This window comes from Vanessa atalanta, chromosome 10 (assembly GCF_905147765.1).
Source record: "Vanessa atalanta chromosome 10, ilVanAtal1.2, whole genome shotgun sequence".
Lineage (NCBI taxonomy): Eukaryota > Metazoa > Arthropoda > Insecta > Lepidoptera > Nymphalidae > Vanessa > Vanessa atalanta.
The window spans coordinates 4,099,517-4,120,532 of NC_061880.1; the positions used below are offsets into that span (position 1 = coordinate 4,099,517).

The 21,016-nt window shown below is 30.5% G+C and overlaps 1 protein-coding gene across 3 annotated transcripts in view; it reads right to left on the reverse strand.

The window, feature by feature from the left end:
* The window catches only part of LOC125066979, a 92,677-nt gene extending 82,408 nt beyond the window's left edge, over positions 1-10,269 (reverse strand). The window contains exon 1 of one of the 3 annotated variants that reach the window (XM_047675322.1): positions 10,139-10,269. The gene's annotated coding sequence lies outside the window, so the exon portion shown is untranslated. Of the gene's footprint in view, positions 1-3,408; positions 3,727-10,138 lie in introns of those variants that run through there. The other 2 variants (XM_047675323.1, XM_047675321.1) reach the window with 2 other exon arrangements.
* Between the last annotated feature and the right edge of the window lie 10,747 nt (positions 10,270-21,016).

Genomic DNA, 21,016 nt, shown 5'->3' on the forward strand with positions numbered 1-21,016 from the left:
AGCTGAATAATACTAATATTATTTTCGTTAAGTTCAGAATATATATACATACAAATATATAGCTAATAGATATATTATTTTTTCTGATTAAATGCCTCAGGATATGATATAATCTGAGCGTTATTTCTTCTTCTTTTGCATAAAATGTCGTAAATATTATATTATATTCCACCGGAAACATTTTACATTCTTACAACGTGTTGCAATTATTTGTCCGGTAATTTACTTAATTAAATATATGTTTTTGCGTTCCAACATTTAATTAAAACACCATTTCATCAATCCAGCAACATTTATTAACATAATCAAATGTATTTCTTCAAAATCAAATTTTATACGCTTTGAAACTTAAAAATAAACTCGCCCTCTAAAATGTCAATACAGCCAAACTGGAAATTACATTATCCTGAACTTAAACTTTTATACAATAGCACCTATAAGTTTTAAGTTATCTGTGACGTATAAGAATGTTTATTTTACGGTCAGGTACAGTAAGTTTTAAAGTTTCCAAACAAACGCAGTTCGGAAGATCCGCTCCAGAACTATGGCGACAGTTTCATAAAGTTATTTTCTACGAGTCAATAACACCATTCCGCGGGATATATGGGGGTGAAATTTTAAATTCCATTTTCAAATAGAATTAAATTTATAGACGCGTGTTATTTACTGCGTAAGCGCTACTAAGTATACTTTGTACGAATTTGAAGGTCTTGCCAAAATCTTGAGTTATACAAGTGTTTAACATAAGTACTTCATAGTTAACAAATTTATTTTTATATAATTGGCTGAGATCAGCTGTGCGACGTAATACCCAATATGCCTCTAGTATTTTTAAATTAAATTAACATTTAATTATATTTTTTTCATTTCAACAAAAAATATGTAATTCAATTTTTATAAAACGATAAGTATCAAATAACCACAAAAGTCACGAAAAACTAAATACCTAAAAGGCATTTATGACTTAATTTTTTATTAACAATCAACTTTGAATAAATACAGTACATATTATTTAAGTTAATCTACTATTTAGCTACAAAAACAATTCAATAAATTTAAAACCTTAAATATTTATGCTACTGTCCTAATTGTGGTTAAGCGATTATCGTAATTATTTCGGTCCAAATTTCTGAATTCCAAATTGACCTATTTAACTATCAATAATGAACTAATGTGTATAAATATATATAAGCATGTCATCTAATATCATTTAGTCATGAATATAATTTATGTGCTTGTTATAAGAAATCTAAACTTCCCATCTCCGTTTATAAGAGGTAAGACCTAGGCTACGAGGAAAGCGATTTATGCACAAATTGAAGTCTTATGTAAGCGAAGCTGAGGAGAGATTACATAAATAAATATTTGAAATCATTTTTATATTCGATATATTTTTTGTTGTATAAACTTTGAATAGTTGAAATTCTAACAAATAAATTGATTTCAGAACGATGACAAGCTGATATGGAACAGTAGATAGAACAGGAGAATTTTGACAGGAATCTTAGGATCAAATTCGCGAAACCATCACTAGGTTTTCGTGTGCTCTATTTGTGCATCGTTTGTGAATATCTTGCAGCGTTGAAAGATTACATCCTGCATGTATAAAAAGAAATCAATCCACAGTCCAACATTTTTCCAACAATGTTCAATTACGGGATGTTGTTTAATTTACATTCGATAAAACATTTCCATGTAATTTATTATTTTATGTACAATTTAAAAGAAAGAAAATCTCGAAGACGTTGTTCTTATGAAATTTTTAACTTCAAACCTAATTTAACAATACTTTTGCTCTATTCCTTTTAAAGAGGAAAGTAGAATCTAATTCCACACGCTTTTTCCCGCTTTCGATACGCTTGTAACAGAATTTTACTACGTTATCTTGCTCTTACTATGATATATTTTTTCCGTTTTTTAAGACCAATTAATTTTATAAATACAAATTTACCAAATGAACAGTTTAGCAGATTTTAAAGGCTAATCTTCGGTTAAAAACCGGGCGTTCTATCCACATCTCGGCTCTGGCCTCATGTTAAATGAAGGAGATTTTCTTATTATTTAGTCATTAATTTGATATAATAAAATATTGATATTATATAATTCAAGACAAAGTTGGTATAAACTAATTTTTTCAGGTAACTTATCCTCACATTATTTTCTTAATCAATTTTCTTTTTTATTTTTTAATCATATAAGTGTTCAAAAATTGCATAAAAACAAGTGCAACAACTGTTATTCACGTATATATTTGGAAATCGTCCGAAAAGTATGAATATAAAAATTTACTACATAATACTGTGATATAAATTCACAATTTTCATCTAATTCAATCTCGTTGGAAAAACATTTTTACCTTTTTTTTAAATTATAATTTAAAAAGTGAGTTTTTTTTAGATCATATTTTTATGAAAGGTTATATTTAAAATAAAACATTGATGTACAATTCTTATACACGTTAATGACATTAGTTTAATTATAATAAGCCTTTCTGCCTAGAAAAGAAAATTGTATAAAATTAAAATGATCTTACTAAAAGCAACGAAATAACTTTTAACTGTAGTACAGATGCTCAAGTTTCAAGTTATTATCATTTTATCTTTATTGTAGTGCAAAACAATTATAAAAACGATATTTATTTATATTAACATTATTGCTAGAATTAAATATTTACCGCTGATTAAAAAAAATGTAACGTCGTAAATTAAATTCTATTTTCAAACGGACCTTTAAAAATAGAATTGGAATGTTTTTGGTTAACACAAACCTTTTAATTATCGTAACGATTTTTTTTTAATAAAAGAACATCTATTGAAAATAAAACTATTTTGTTTAGCAATTAATGTAAGGTTAGAATTGTAATATAAAAAATATATCAACGAGTAAATTTTTCCCTATATCATAATATAAAATATTTTGTAGATTCATTAAAACTTCATTTATGTAAAAATATCAGAAATAACGGATGTCTGATATTTTTATTGAAATTGAAATTAATTTTAAAAAAGGTAATATAAAAAATAGATATAGGATAGCAGTATAATGTTAATAAAATATATATACAATAGTGGCGCCTTGATAATCTTACCTAGTAAATTAATCAAGGTATCGCCGCTCACCGCCCGCAATGAATATTTTCCAACTCGTCAGAAACCCGTTAATACAAAATGATAGCATTTGTCGAAGGAAATTAATGGACTCCTGATTGATTATACGGAATCATTCAGTACTGATATAGTAAGTGAAGTAATAGATTAATTTATTTGGAATTGTGGACTATGTACATAACGTCACAATTATAACGTAGTTTAATTAAATTAATGTTTGCGCTAAAATAAAATAACAAATACGCCTAATATGTCCAAAAATTGTATCTAAAAAAATAAAATGGCATAAATAGCAACAAACCAAAAAATTCCGGAGCAAAAAAAATCCAAAATGAAAATATGCACAAATAAAAAATAACACTTCACATCAACATAATGTTTCGGTACACCGCACAAAAATAAAAATAATCTTAGAAGCAGTATGCAAAACGCACTTTACAGACACAAACACTAACTTTACCCGCTTGCCGCCAACAGGAACTTCTCAATCGGTTCGCGTAAAGTTCAAAAGGAAAATTGTTAAAAAAATCGCGCTATGTTGCGATGTTTTTCGCGCCGCGTCGCGCGTCTCTGTATTTCGAATGAGGAATTTTCGGCTATGATGGGGAGGATGTGCGCATAGCTGTGGCTTAGATGAGACTGTGGCGCTATGTACCGCGTTCGTACTGTGTGGCCGAAGCCGACTTTCGCCCCGACCGGTCGCCCTACAGCTCCGTCGATCGGTGACGCATCCAGGAACATTTAATTCATTACTCTTAACACTTATTTTTCACTGGTTCATCTCAAAGCGATTTGACAATCGAGGGTGGGTTTCAGTTTAAAATTCAATATCTTCATAATTGTATTTGTATCTATAATTGACATTAAACACTGGTTATATATCTATTTTCGTTTGAAACTTCAAATACAATCATATTGTACACTTGAAATATATAGTCTTGGAGGTAATTTACTTATTTAATATATCAATATTATATATTGATTGCAAATTATTTGATGTATAAGATATGTTGGCTCCGGTCTGAATACGAGTCGATACTACGTAAGGGGTTGCTTACGTAGCAATAAATGCATTATTGTTTATGCGGGGATTTTTGCACGAACGCACTATTGTTCTGGTGTGAAATTAAATAGGCATATTGTTATGTAGATCATTGAGGTTTTTTTTCAAAAGGAAGTGCATTGTCACTCTTAAGAATAAGCCGAATAAAGACCGAATGGAAATGAATGATTTTTTTGTTGGATAAAAGCATTATAGTGAAACAGTTGATTATACGGTGTACGGAGTTTATATGAGTAATTAATGTTGTGTATTACGGTTACTACTCAATCATTTTTATTTATTCTAGTTAATATAATGATGTCTGTCTATATAATGATAAAAATGTTCTGTATGGAAATGAACGCTTTTTATTTCAATTATTATTGTATACTGTATTAATCCTTATTTATAACATTGAAATGAATTAATAGGTAAAATAAACATTTATGTGAAATATTATAATACAAATAATAATATGTTAAGTAATTTTCAACCAGAAAAAACAATGCAAAAAATCGAATCATATATAATTTTCGAAATATTCGTTAAATAAGTGAACATTGAAAACACTTCAGATATTTTTAAATTGTATAACATCAAATGTCAAATGCCATATACAAACCAAAAGCAAAAAACAATAGAATAAATACTATTATATTATAATTAGATTTAATTAAATATATTAGATACTTTACTATGATTCACCATTATTAATATAACTTATTGTGATTAATCTTCGAAACACATTTTGGTTAGTTCTTGGTATACCCATTGATGTTATTGCGTCATAAGCTGGGAATATAAACAATAGCTAAGTAATTTATATGATAAATTCTATTATTAATAAATATATTTTTATTAAAAAAAAACTATTTACAAGCTTGACTAATACTAACGTAATAATTACCATGGTACCATACTTATGTTATATTGCAAATATATATTTTTTTTCGTACGTAGGCATACTAGATAAACAAAACTAAATCTACTGTACCTACTCCAATAAAAAAAAACTTATTTAGTGAAAAATCAAACAGTTTATTCAGACAAACAAGCGAATCCATGAAATATACTTATTAGAGTATAAAAATATATATATTGTGACATAGTTACAAAAGCCATAAATTGTAGTTTATATCAACTGATGCTGTAACCTAGTTCGAAAACAAGGATATGTAGGAAGCGGCAGGATGTTGCGCCGCAACTTGCAGGAACTAGTGGCAATGTTGCCGTCACGATACCGTTCAATTGTGGATACAAACTACATCGAACTTTGGACATCGACAGATATTCATAACGCTTTGTTTAATGCATAAAGTTGAATTGTAACAATGCACTGTGGAGGATTTCATATTATTTTATAACAATTTTATTTTTTTTTAATATTTTTTATGATAATATGTAACTATTTAAAAAGTAGTAAATGTCTATTTAATGCCTTTTATTAAGTAAGAAGGTTATGTATGAGTAAGATATGAGCCGAAAAGACTAACAAACAAGACTCTGTGAATAATACAATCGTAGATTATATTAATACATATATTTAGATAATGTCGCATAACAAAAGAACTAAAACAAAATGGTGAAGGTTATTATTTTGATATGCGTGACAGCTACGCTTGTCATTTGCCAAACGTCATACCAATTTGCTAGTGTATACTCAGTGGGCCACTATTCTTTTCGACGCATTATCAGCTTTGTCATTCTATCTAGACATAAATAATCAAAGTATACAATAGTATAATTAGTATAATTCAGTTTGACTCAAGGTATAAGATACATTTCTTATAATAGGGATAGCTAAGACCTGTAATGTCAAAGTAAAGGCTTCAGAGCACTTTTTTCAGATAACGAATTTGATTGCCAAAGATTTTTTTTAACTTCTGTTCTAAACTGCAAAATAAAATCGTTTTTCGTATAATTTTTTATAGAGGCTTTTGAACCGTCATATTACAGGATTGAATTGAATGTAATTTAATTGTAGATTCTACCGAGAAGAACCGGCGAAATACTCAGTAGTTACTCTTTTACATAATCAACTATATACATATGGTATATATATATGGTAATCAATGAATTAGACAATTTTAAATATCTACATTGAAATAAAAAAAATAAAAACATTCTAATTACAATGCGTTTGATTAAACTATAAGTAGATGGCTTCAGCTGTTAGTTCACGCGACCATTGACATTACATACAACCCACATACATAGAAAAATATACTCATAAGATAAATGAAGAATCGAAACGCCTGCAGAAATTATAAAAGTTGACATGCCATTAACGTTCAATATAGATACATTATTTTGAAACTTTACGATTATGAACGTTATATCGGACAGCTAGTCTGTTCCGCGTGATATGTGACAGCGGACATCGCATATACAGCTAGTATTCGTGTTAATTATATTAAATATAATTCAGATAGCTCGTCCCAATTATCTGGCAACAAAATATGATATATAACTTTACATTATTATACGTATTCTAAATTCTTTCGTCGTTTTGTTATTCGCCGAACAACGGTGTCAATTAAGCTATGTGATTGTATTTTATTATAGTAATACGAGATGCCCGTCCTTAGTTGATCCGTTTAAAATAAGAATATTTTCTTTCCAATCGCAGCGCGTAAAACATACAAAAATTGCATCGAAATCGGTTCAACCGGTTTAAGAGAAGTTTAGTATCATACACAGGTACAGAAGATTTATGTATATATAATTATATTAAAATAATGTTATCCTATTTCTTGTTCTTAAAGTATATTCAAACAATTTACCTACTTGCAATTAATTTTCATTTAATTATCTCATTTAATTTTAAAGTAAGTTACAGACAGAAATGTTGAGTTTCATACCGATTTATATTAGTTAGTAGTTTTATATATCTTAATAAAGCAACATGCCGAGTTAAATCTGCTTGTAGAAGTCAACATAAATAAAAAATATTTTGATTTCGGTTGATCCATTTTTCCGAGAACTATATAACACTTTAGGAAGCATCTATATTAATAATTTTGTTCCTCAATCAAAGGCATTACTTTAAGCATAATATGTATATAACTCTTAACCATAATATACTATGACGTCTACATTTCACGGTTGCGTCAAGTACTTGCTAACGAGTATGTGCAGGAAACCCGAAAACACGTTGCGGATAACATCGCATCTATTCGATGGCTAAACGATCAACTATCAGGCGATCTCGCGAACAACTCACTCGTCGGGCAGCTTAGCTACCGTCTGCAGCAATAAACAGAAATCCGATATCCTGGCCTACGACAGCCATTTAAACAGATCTCTGATAAGGCGATCGTTCGCTTTATTATTTACTGCCCGCTTGCCGGCTCTTGCGCCAAAACCACTGAGTTTTTATTTATTTGTAGTATTACTTGTTGTGATCAAGACTTTAGTTATCTACCTGAAATCATACAGTAAATAATAATATAGACAATTAATGTCTCGTATACTTTTTACGTTATTTAAAATTCGAATAAATAACAGAATAAAAAATATATTTCGTTGTGTCCACAAATCCGTTGTGTCATTTGGTCCATAACTGGCTGTGGGCTTTGGTTTTACCAGCACTCATTTTGTATTATTATACATGGAAATATAAAAACGTACCAATATTTACGATTTACGATTTTTAATATTTTTTTAAATATCTAAAATAACTGTCTACTTATTTGCCTCAAATAGCAGTAAATAAACATGAACGTAGAATTTATGCTGTAATAAGTTGTAGCCTCTTTATATGAATCAATAAGTTTTGATGAAATGAAGTGTAAGCCGTTCGTATAATAGGGAGAATACTCCCTATATAATAACTCATTATTAATTATATTTGTATTTTTTTCCCATTTTGAAAATTACTCTGTAGAAACAGACAGAGGAACAAATATAAAAATGATATTTGTTATCGATCTGACAAATACTTATATTAGATTAGTTCAACTTTATTTATTTGTACGTATAAAGTATAGATTACAATATCAACTTGTTAACATAAGTTGAAGCAAATATTTGCTCTTGAATTTCAAATGCAGAATCGCATTACAGATGCAAGCACACAGCTGCAGAATTTAGGATCCTTTATTAATTTATTCATTTACCCTTCACGCCCCAAATCCCTCGATAGTGAAGGGTTGCGCCGCGTGCGCTCAATCCATCATTTCGCTGACGCAAAACAAATTGATTTGCGAACACGTGTGATTTGTTACTATCACGGATCACAAGCGACATTCATATCCATAACCTTTGATGCTAAAAATAACTTTATTACAGTGTCATAAAAACTATTTTAGCTTATAGTGTGTAATATATTGTGTACGTTGTACATATTATCGCGATCTGTAATTTCATATACAGAACAATGTATCGTTTTTGGTGATCTGCAGTCAAAGTCAATGCCGTTCATTATACAACATCGACAATGATGTTTATCTTTATCACACCTCTGGTTTAATGAAGGCCGGAATGTAAATTAAGAGTGCGCAATCGATTAAGCCTAGCGAAAGCAATAACGTTTGTTTTTTATATTGTTTTCAAGGAATAATTAAGCTGCCTACTTAAATACCTGTCAATTAAAATTGTACGATTCGATTGCAATATCGATTTTATTCAATTTAGACGTACATACTCATAGGTACAGTAATTGTTTTATTTAAGCGTCGTGGTTTGTAATGTATACTAATATGTTTGACACTACTCTATTTAATGATTTAAAATCAATGTTGTAAAAGAAATAATTTCGATTTGCTTTCAGGTAAGTATATTGTATTTTTTTGTTATTTAAAACTAAATGTTGCGGCCGGCTTCACTCGCGTTTTAGTGGTTGGTTGTCAGGTGTTAGGCATAAAAAGTAATATATCTCCTTCCTTGGAGTTAAAGTACAATTATAATTACCATTATATATAGCCATTAAAGGCAATTAATTACAACAGGGTTAAAAGTTGGTAAAGACTGTTTGTGGTAATGTGAATGTTCATATTCATAGAATGGTTTAACACATTGGCACGACGAAGCCACAGTACAAAAATCATTGATTTTAATATGGTATTATAGATATCGTTCGGAAGCACGAGGGTGAAATCGGAAGCGTTACTGGTTTTTATTTCCGCCCCACTATCTTGTATCGACTCCCCATTGTCACCACAACGGGGTGTTACTTTGGAAATTTTTTGATTGATGTTCTTCGTTATTTGTGAACGAAACGCTTTGTAAAGATTAAATTTTATTGATTCCTTTCTAAACGTATAAAAATTTAACGTCAAAATATTTTTATTATTACTATAAAGTTTTAAAACTATTCGATTGGTAGGAAATTTGGTAATTTCTGATATAGTCTGATGTTGTTAATATAATTTATTTTTTTGTATTTGAATAATCTTTCATAAAATCGACTCTATCCACGTCCCTATTACATACACATAAAAATAACGTTACAAATTTAATACGTAACGATTTTAATATCAGATCAAACATCGCTATACATTAGATTCTGACAATGGAATCACAGCTTAAACTCTTTCGTTAGCTCTAATGCATATTTAAATCTTTATTGTAAAGTACACACCGCAACTATAAAACCACACAACGTTATAAAAACTTCAATCTATTTTAGTTCTTATTATAATGCAATAAGACTGTCTAATAATAAAACTTTAAGAGATTTGTGTTAAAATAGGATTTGTATTGAATTGGATAAAGATGTAGGATGCAATAAGCTTGTGCCAAACCGGTCCGTTTCAATGGAGCCGTGGCTTTACCGAGCTATTGTTAACATTTTAATTGGCATTAGTAGAATTACCATAAGGCAAGGGTCACAGCGATTTGAATAAATAGCTCCCTGAATTAGAAATGTTATCGTAGCTATAATAAAAACAAGAAATAATAACAAAGTTGTACTTTTATTTAAACGCATAACATACAATATCAGTCGAAATGAGTATTTTAAAATAATATTGTTTATTTTTCGACTTACCTGTAACGCAGTCTTTCACAAATATATTCTGAGATAAAATAAGTAGTAGTTATCTCACAGCTAAGGTCTTTTTTCTCGAGGAGAAGTTTGGTGCTGATTCCCACAGTGATTCAATGTGGGTTGATGCGTAGGTACATCGTGTGGCTGAAATTCATTCAGTACGTGTGTTTCTTCACGATATTTTACATAACCGCGAAGCATGATAATAAATTGAAAATTCATAATTCACTGGCGCTTAGATCGATTTGAACCTGCAATCACCGGTTAAGAGTCACGTGCTTTAACCACCAAGCCATCTCAGGCTGTCGTACATTATACTAATTAAAAGTAAATAGGAAAAATATTTTTAATGTATGAAGAACATGCGATAGCTTGTATGTCACTTGTCTTACAAATTATCCCATACCATTACTTTAAATATGAAAATATAGCTAATTTATTACCTAATAAATGGAGTTTCTCAAACACAAAATAAGTAATAATTATAACCATATAATAATATATTTTTATTTCTATTTTTTTAATGCTACAAAATTGAGATTACAAATTAAAAATACGAAAAGAAAAAAAAAAGTTATTTTTCGCTCCATGACAAACTACTTAGACGCATGACTTGACACTCACTTGACCGGAATTCTCGACTTCCACTTCAAACATTTTTTTGTACACGAAATTATTTATTATATGGCATTATAAATAAAACGTACCATAAATTATAAATGCAGTATTCAGACATTCTTTTCAATTTCCACTCTTATTACTATCTATGGATTATGCAAAACATAATAAAAATGTAATCATCCTATAATTTCATATTCAACCAAATCAAATTACACACGAATCTTAAGAGATAAATTTTGTCTGTGCATCCATAAAATGAATGAAATGGTATATTAGAGACTGAGCGATAAATTAAACATTTATGCTCGTAGTAATATTAAACATCTGTAAAATATCAATAAACGAATAGGTCCGTAACGCAATAAAATGTATTGTGAAATCACTATAGAGTTTTTAATTTGACAATGGGTACACTGGGCAACATATTGCTGGTTAAGAGATCGATTAGTTTCTGATTTAATTTGTTTTCAAAACGCGACTTTATTGTGCGGATAAATATATTTACCTTTGAAAACTTTTTAGTTTCCATATTTAAAACATCTTTTGAATTTTCCCAGTAAAATAATCATTTTTTTTCTTAAAATTGAAGCATGTTTATTGTTTAGTCTTTAATAGTATTTTTATATGTGAGTGTATGTGCTTCACACACTTGAACTTACTCCTTCCTTAAAGGCCGGCAACGCACCTGCAAGCCCCCCGGTGTTGCAGATGTCCATGGGCGGTGGTAGTCATTTTCCACCAGATGAGCCTCCTGCTCGTTTGCCACCTATAACATACAAAAAACTTAAGTAAAAAATATATTAATGGCCAACCTAATGCCATCCCCTTGAATCCGTCCGCTGCTGGGTTGATTTCTACCCGGTTTATTAAAGTACTACGTAAAGAATATCCTTTAAAGACGAATTACGACAGTCACGCTTTAAAAATGGGTACCTATTTATAAACTTTAATCACTTACTGGTACAACAATACTTAGCTGTGTTTCGGTTTTAAGAGTGAGTGTGCCAGTGTAACAACATGTTGAAACATTTGTAATGACTGTCATGTAAGCGCCAAAGTATATCGGTGGCGGTGACCAACTGACCACTTACCATTAGATGGCCTATTTTTCCGTCTACCTACCTATACCTTTAAAAAAAAAAGAAAAAAATACCTCGAATTATTTGCTTGTAAATTTAACTCAAACCAAAGAATCCAGAAAATATGTTATTACCGATATATAAAATAATATTTAATCTGTTAACCGCTTCATAATAGTGAGATATAATAATCGTCAAATGCAACGCTTCCATTACTAGATATCTGTGAGCATAAAACGCCATGTTGCAACAGATCCAAGCTCACTCATATAATGGTAATATGGAAAACTCACGGAGTCTCATACCAATAAAACAATATAAAAACTTATTGACAATAATTTATTCAATACGACCGGTGTAACGTGGGTACGAGATCGAGTGCAGCGAACGTAGAATAAACGAATTTATTAATTTAAATATACGGTCCACATTGATAGTAATAAAACAACAAAATTAATATATTCAATAATTCTAAGGGTTCAATCAATGTTCTCGCACCTTTTCTTAATTTTAAACTTGGCTGATATTAAAAAAATTAATCAACCTGTTCGAACGCATGCCACTTTCGAATACCTCACGCACATAACTTTATCATGTACTTGGATACTTTCCATATTCTAATGAATTATAAAAAAAAAAAAAACTAATGTTAATTCATACATTCATGCTACGCTAAGACGTTTACAATCTAACTCTATGGGAAGCCCAGTGGGCGGCGATAATCTAGTGATTACAAGGGAATTATTATCCGATGAACCAAAGAATCAAACATATATTTTTTTATATAAATACGTAATTTGCTATAAAATTTAAATAAATGTTTGTTTGTTCAACGCTTATCGCATGAAATATTTCTATGCGTCAAATAATAATAACGCCTATACGGACCCCTATGTACTGGTATTTATGTCCAAATATCAATGATATTCCTTTATTGTTAATCTTTAATAAAATTGATTACACACGATTTGGAACACAGTGTATACAATTTATTTGTGTATTTTTTTTAATACATTGATAAGAATTTTGTAATTGTATATTAAAAATCAATATATTTTTTTTAAATATATGACATTGAATGTATGAGCCTTATACTTACATATACATAATAAAAATAACTTAAAAATACAAGTAAACAGAAATGCGTTTCCATGTCCATTTCAAGGCAGCGTCACATTCATTGCGCCGGCGCACCGAGTCATCGCTCCTTCAAGTGTTGACACTCGATTGTTTATTCTCCTCGACAAACAACAGTTGCACAGACTAATTACATACAAACATATCTTCTTTACATACTGCCTGCTGAGGCTTAAAAATTTCTGCTGAATTTTGAAGTAAAATATTTTTTAGAGATATTTCTAAACGAATGAAAATGTTTTTTTTTCAACTATAGATCCATTCAGTCACGAAAGCGCACCCTTTCGCAATAAATATATACTCTACGTGACATATATTGACTAAGCTAGTATGAAAAAGATCTTATTCTGACTGAATCAAAGTCTTGACGGAGGATGTGTCACAGTTCAGGCCTATATATGTGCATTAACACATGGTCACTCACTAGTTTTGCAGTGTCATATTGTGGCTTTACGTACTTTCGAACTCAAAACTGCTACTGAATGAATGAACGATTGAATGATTTTTACATAACAACCATATAAGTGAAAGTGATTATTACATTTTATTCCATACATTTAAGCATTCCACATACGATAAAGTAAGCATACCTTTTTTTTTATTTTGAAACAATCTTTATTTAAATAAAAAAGTTATAGCCAGTAATATAAAAGTTTAATGATAGATTCAAACCATAAGTGTTTGATAAATCATCCATAGATACAATCTGATGTAATATAAAGATGTTAACTGTACTGATCTACAGTCAACAAAAGTATAGAACAAAAGCAAAATAATATACATAAGACAAACAAATGTATATTTTATTTAAATCAATTTATTTTTTACTAGCTACCCGATCACACCCGATTTGCACGGGTAGGACAAGGGGTTCCAATATCTTCAACATAATCATAATAATTCAGCCAATATACTCAAAATCTTAACACTCTGAAACCTTCCTCATGGACTACTTTGTCCATTGGTGAAATCCGTAAGAAAATCCGGTGGTAGGTTTTGAGATAAGCGCGTTCAGACCTGACAAGAGTCTTGGTTGTAGAATACTTATTCTGTATTGTAATAATATACTTCTAAGTAAAAAAAAATACTCTAAAGCAATGTAATAATATGAATACGATAAATGTGTCACCTGACGTGATTGATTATATAATATAGTAATAAATTTATCAAAAAAAAATAATTCATTGTTTTGTAAATATTAAATGTATAAAATTATAAATACATTAAATACTAGCCATTTTAAATAGTTTTTGTTATAAATTGAAGAGCATTTGTCATCAAATATTTTCAGTGTCATGTCCCTAATTGTAAACGCAAACTTCCTTACTTCGCAATCGCGACTGTTTGGTGAATAAAGGAAGGTACACACTTTTTATTGCTATAATTAATTATCAGATATTTAGTTTATATTTATTATAATAATTAATTATTAGATACTTAGTGGGCCTGGCGCGTTCGCATATAAGGCTATTGATCCTGAGATCCTAGGTTATAGCCCAGGGTCGGGTTAGTAATTTATTCGTCAATAAGTTCTCAACAGCTGCCTAGTGTCAGAAAGTTCACCTCAAAAAACACGTAAAGCGTTAGTATTTTACTTGTATTTGTGCAGGCACTTGTGTACTATAGCATTTCCTGCACAGTTGGCTTTTATCCCTGGGGATTGAACGTCGAGGCCAAAATCTGTTAGAAGTACATCACTATTTATCTCAAAAGAAATCACCTAAGAAATATTTGAGTTTCCTTTCACTGTTTAGATAAATAAAAAATTATAAAATGTAAATCTACTCGAACTCTAATGAAAATATTCATTTTTAAGAATCTTAAAAACACACAACTTCTATTTATGATCAGATTATAAATTCACTTGCATATAATTCGTACCACTAGGGTAATAAATCATTTAATGTGTCCAATAGTGTATCTGCAGCTTTAGTCAGAGGCCACAGCCGACACGTAAAACAAGCAAGTATGATATAAACATTGGTGCATTCGTATGCGTTGAAAACAAACTAACAGACATATTCCACAATTCTTATCCTGTATTTTAAAAAACTCTTCGATTACCTGTCAATGTAGCTTACCTTAGGTTAAAGTTACATATTTTTCCACGTAGTTTGGTTGATATATGTAGATTTGTATTTCTCGTTAGTATTGTGTACGCTTGTCATTGATGTAAATCTCAGTGTCACCCTTAATATAATATAATATGTATATGTGTACATTTAATCAATACTAATATTATAAATTCGTAATTAAACTCTGTCTGTCAATCTGTTATGCTCTTTCAAGGCCAAAGCACTGACCGAATTTGATGACAAATTTCTTCGTATGAAGCAACATTGAACTCCAAAGAAGTACAAACCAAGACTTTCTTATGCCTAAAAATTGATGGCACTAGTTTAGTATAAGCATAGTTAACTCCCAAACTCTAGACTGCTACTGCGAATTACAATAGCACAGTATAATTTTATTGACCTGACCCAGGTTTTGAACCCAGCATCTCGAAATCTGCAGCATTATATATCCACTACACTAACTAGACAATTAAATTATTAAGACACTTACCGTTTTACAGAAAAGTTCAAATACTCAACTGCACTCTGCACTCGATTCAACTCACTGCGCCGTCCATAGAACGTTTCCTTGCAAATACTATCAGAATTAGAAGCGAAGTCATATCTTGGAAAACCTTATCTTGTAGATGGAATGTTGAGTACAGTCGCAGACTTTTAGGTGTTGTTACTGCGAAAAACACAAACTTACAAAGTAATCATTATAGTAAACTCATGTGTTGGTCTTTACATACTTCTCTGCTTACTTTACTTCTCTACTTAAATTAAATATGACTGAGTTCACAGAGATAAAGTTTTATTTTTTGGTGATAGTGGTCTGTGCTAACTCAAACTCTTTATTCAATATAGAAGCATTACACTTACTTGTTGGTAGTCAAATTAAACACTACCACCGGTTTGGAAAATACCATGACCAGAGAAGAACCGGCGAAAGAGTCCCGTCTGGATGAGTGGTGTATAAATGGGGCACCACTTTTTACCGTCAAAAAATTGTACAAAGCCATGTTTGGCTTTGTACAATTCAAGAAACTTCACTAGTTTTAATTAATCTTAGATTGTGCGGTTTGCAGCATCTCATTGATGGTATAAATGGTGTAAGGTGAAAAGGTGATCTAGAACTACCTCGTTCTAAAGCAACCGTTAAAGAAGTAACGGCTTAAAGTGTAAACAGTGCAAAGGTGGTCTAGTGACTAAAAAACCTGACATTTCATATGATACTCCTTTTTTATTATTCTTTGGAACTTGTCATTCTATTACTGCTTTCGAAGAAATCCTTTCCGGTAAAGTGTATATATTCAAATGTAACCGCAAGCTAACCACATATTAGTTTGTTCTAAAATATATTTCACTGAGATGTCATTCAAAAAAAATGTAAATGATTATATAAGTAACATGTTTCTTATTTTGTATAAAGTATTTGTGATGAACAATATTTATATTCGACAATCAATATTTCCAATATTTTAATAATAAAACATTGATTTACTAAGTACGATAATAACAACAATACATGTCGATTCTATAATCTATTTAAATCTTGATGTTATCAAAGTTGAAATAGTTATCAAGTTTGTCACGTATCTAGAAATCGCTTTATTAAATTGATCCTGCGCCTGTATCGGTATAATAGACTATTGCATAGACTATATCACTATAATTTGGCCATTGTACCTTAAGTATGGCTGCCGTGACAAAAATCTGACAAAAGTTGTTGAAAAAATTGATGCTTGTAAAATGGAATTGTACGATATTTGATATACTTAGTGATATCAAGGCAAGGATTGAAGGCAATCTTAGGCATAACTTTGAATTGAAGTGCATTTATTATTGCTATTTATATTGCGATCATATTATATATTTGTTTAATCATAAATTAGAAGTTTATTGTAATAATCATCATCACTAGCAGCCAATCGAATCAAATCAAACTCTAATTATTCATTGCTTAGCATAGGCACGTACAATCATCAGGTAAGGTATATCAAAGATATATCATGATTCTGTGCTCCCTCATCTATTCGGATCTCGCTGTCTTCTTCAGGTAATCTACACTGCGCCTCTACTCTAGGTTTCGACTGTTCAAAAGCCCATCGGCCTTTGGGCATTGGTGATCAGCCTACCGCTTCTTTTGTATTTTTTACCAATTTATAAAATAAAAATAATATCTCACAATACAAACTGTTGATAGTACAGGATTAAAAGCAATAATTCCTAACTAATGTCAGAGTATATTAGAGTATCTAGAGCCATTGCAAAACATTAACCTCTAGTATCTTAAAATCGAGTCGTAAACGTTAAAACGATATTCCTTAAAGTTAGTAATACGATGCTTGTTCCATGGACTAACCCAAGCACGATAACCAATAAAACTACATCATCACAATTTTTAATAAAACTGTTCAACAGATCAGCAAATATGAGAAAGCTTAAAACTATCCACGGATAAAATAAAAGCATTCACTCGTGTCCAAAGCAATAAAGCTTTTCTGTATGAAATAAATTTGACGTTTCATGTTTGACCAGAACGTAAAATTTTCCAAACGTTGATACGCAATTTTAATACGTCTGTCCTTTAAATATCATAATTATTGTTATCAGTGTCGCATATCACTTAATGTCATTTTACAATCGAGATCGGCGACGAGTTTCGAGTTAGTTCTAAGCGAATAGCTCCTCAGTACATTGACAAGTAATGGCAATTGTATCTAAAAACATGTTACGTCTATACGAGAGTGCTTATATTTTGCCAGTCACGCCACTCGTCGCCTCCAGGATACGTTGAATATGCTCAACTCGTATTAAATTATATGAATTGTAATATAAACACATTCTGATGTTTACATGACGTAAAATAACTTACATAATTTATAACGGTAGAATAATTTACTGTTTTATATATATATATATATAAGGATTACAATTAAGACTACATTTCTTATTATATTTTATACCATTGCGCAATATTGATATTATTATAAAAGCAGAAGTTTTAAGATATATCTGTTGAGAGATTAATTTAAACGATTTGTACCAAAGTTTGTGTGCAATATAATTAAGACCAATTTCAGATTTCGCTGATTTGTTCTCATATAAATTATACATATAAGGTTAGTCCCCCGTAGGTTCAACTAGATAAGTAAAGTAAAAGCGAGAGCATATCAAGTTCAGATCGAAAATTTTTACGATAAAAATTGTAGTTAGATTATTTTATTTATTCACAGTATAGCTGTCATGCTATTCACGTGTCACGTGGTATCTTCCGCCTATAGGTACGGCAATGCAAAACATACTAACTAAGGCACGTTTGTTAACTGTTTAAACAAAAATTCTATTGTTCAACTAATCAATTGCTTAGTGACATAATTTATAAGATCTTTTTCCTAAATGCCTGATACTTCTACTAAACTTGTACGGACTATTTATTTGTACATCTTTATATGGTGTATACTTTTCGTATATAGTTCATTAATAATTAAGACCTTAATGTAATCCAACGAAGGAAACCGATATAACACGTCGCGTTAGTAAACTAAAGTGCCAATAGGCAAGCTACGCTTCAACTAATGGAGAAGAAAAAATCCGCTGAATTCAGAAGGCACAATGCCGGAATGGTGCCAATTAGGAGAATTAATTACAATATATCACATTATTCACTCTCAAATTAAACAGCTTATTTTATTTACACAATAAATTATCCGTATTATAATAAGATAACTTATTCTGGAATCAGAGTTTTAATATTGACAACAACTTTCAAACAAACAGTTTCATTAACAAGTCTTGACTCGCCTTATATAGTATACTGCTGCCTTTATTTACTATTAACAAATACAAAGATATCGATATCATTCAACTACTCATAACTACGCAAATTATCCTTATTTATCTAGGTGTCTCGAGTGTACGTAACGTGTTATCTTGATGTAATGTATTGATTATCTTTTGATATCGGTTCATATTCATCTAAATATAGTTTTATAAATTGTTTTAAATATTTTATTTGAATTTTTAGTGTTTGGTGTATTTTTTACGTAATACATATAATATTATAGTTAGTTTATTACACATTTTTGCTTTATGTTTGTTTTGTTTTTAACAATCAGGGTTGTGTAGACCACATTGTCAGTTTTATTATAATAACTAAAGAAGATCAGTAGTAAGATTCTGTTAGAATTTACGTCACTTGTGAAATATTGACAACCGACTTACATTGATACGCCATTTTGATACATGGCCATATTTTAAATTTTATAATTTCTTATAGTCAATGTCATATTTTAAAAATTGGTAGGTACGGGATGGATTCGGGCTGCTCAAGATCGGGACGATCCAAAATCCACCGTCCAGCAGTGAACGAAAAATAACTGAAAAAAAAAAGAAAATTTGACAATATCCCATACCACATATTCTGACAATTCAGCTATTACTGAATACCTCTTGTACCTCTTCTACTGGTGCTTGTAATGGTTATAAATTAACCCAGTAATAATGTCAGTAATTAATACAATTATCACAATGATCCGTTTGTAGTCGGAAAGTTAGGTACTCAAAGAACAAAAAAAAATATTTACCGGATATTTGACAACCCTTGGAATTGCATTTGCTAGTGAGTTAGGTTCTCTGAATATACAGTTGGTAAAGAGTCTTAAGTTGATTGATAAATGATCTTTATAAAATTTCTGTTAATCATCTCGTACGACATCCACGCTTCGAATGGGTTGCACATTTTTACTGGATCTGCACGAGACTTAAATTTTTTTTAGACTTAATTATTGACATAAAAGATCTATAATATATAAATCACTTGTATTTAGAAACTAAATTATTACATTATTGTAAAATTATGTTTCTAGATACATCATTTTTTTATTATTAATATATAAACATAGTATTTCCTGAAAGAGTTCCATGATTACCAAACGTAAAATGCTTTACATATTAGTTTAGCGTGAATTTGAATATTATATATAGTACAGACAATTGACACATGCATAAAATGGTAATATTAAATACCTAATAAATAGCTATAAAATATGTTCTTGCTCGCAAAATTCGTGTAAACAAGTAATGACCGAAATTAATAGCTATTATATCTACAATCTGATATTTAAATTAATGTATTTCGTGTACTAATCAAAATCTTGATCAGAATCACAGTATTGAGTATTGTCAAACCGTCGTTTGTTTTTCTTGGAACACTTTACTAAATATATTTAAATTGCTAGCCCGTCTAGGTAGGCACTACCCACTCATCAGATATTCTATCGCCAAACAACAGCACTCGGTATTGTTGTGTTCCGGTTTGAAAAGTGAGAAAGCCTGTTTAACTTGTCTACAGTGGACATAACACTAAGATTTTTAGTTCTTGTGCCAGTAGTTCCCAAGGTTGTTGGAGCATTGGCGATGTAAGGAATTGATAATATTTCTTAAAGCGCCATTTTATATAGACGATTTGTCTTGGCCTTTGTCTATGGGCGGTGATCACCACTTACCATTAGATAGCCCATTTGCTCGTCCGTCATTCGACCAATCATTGTTGGTATTATGCTATATCTTCTGTGAAGCGAGGACTGCAAAAGTAGAGCACAACTGCAGTCAATCGGTATCTGATCGAAAACCAGATCGCGATGGTGGCTGGAGCTAGTCGGCATCAAAAAATAGTGCCTCCTAACTCCATGTTGGTGGTGCCTAGACTTATTGAACGAAGGAATTGAAGAGACTCACAAGTTCTTTATGTCCTATTTTCAAGCTATTATAGAACCTAGCCCAAACAGCTCCTTTTTCTATGCCTATGAATGTCTCGAAGTAAAGTAAACTAAAACCAAAGGCAGCACATTGAAATATGCCTGCACTGGCACAGGGATTTTGGCAATACGTACACGGTTTTTCCGTTTTTCAAAATAATTATCTCGTTTAGAATATTCCCAGAAAATAAACTTGGGTTTTCATTTTAAATGAATACAACACAC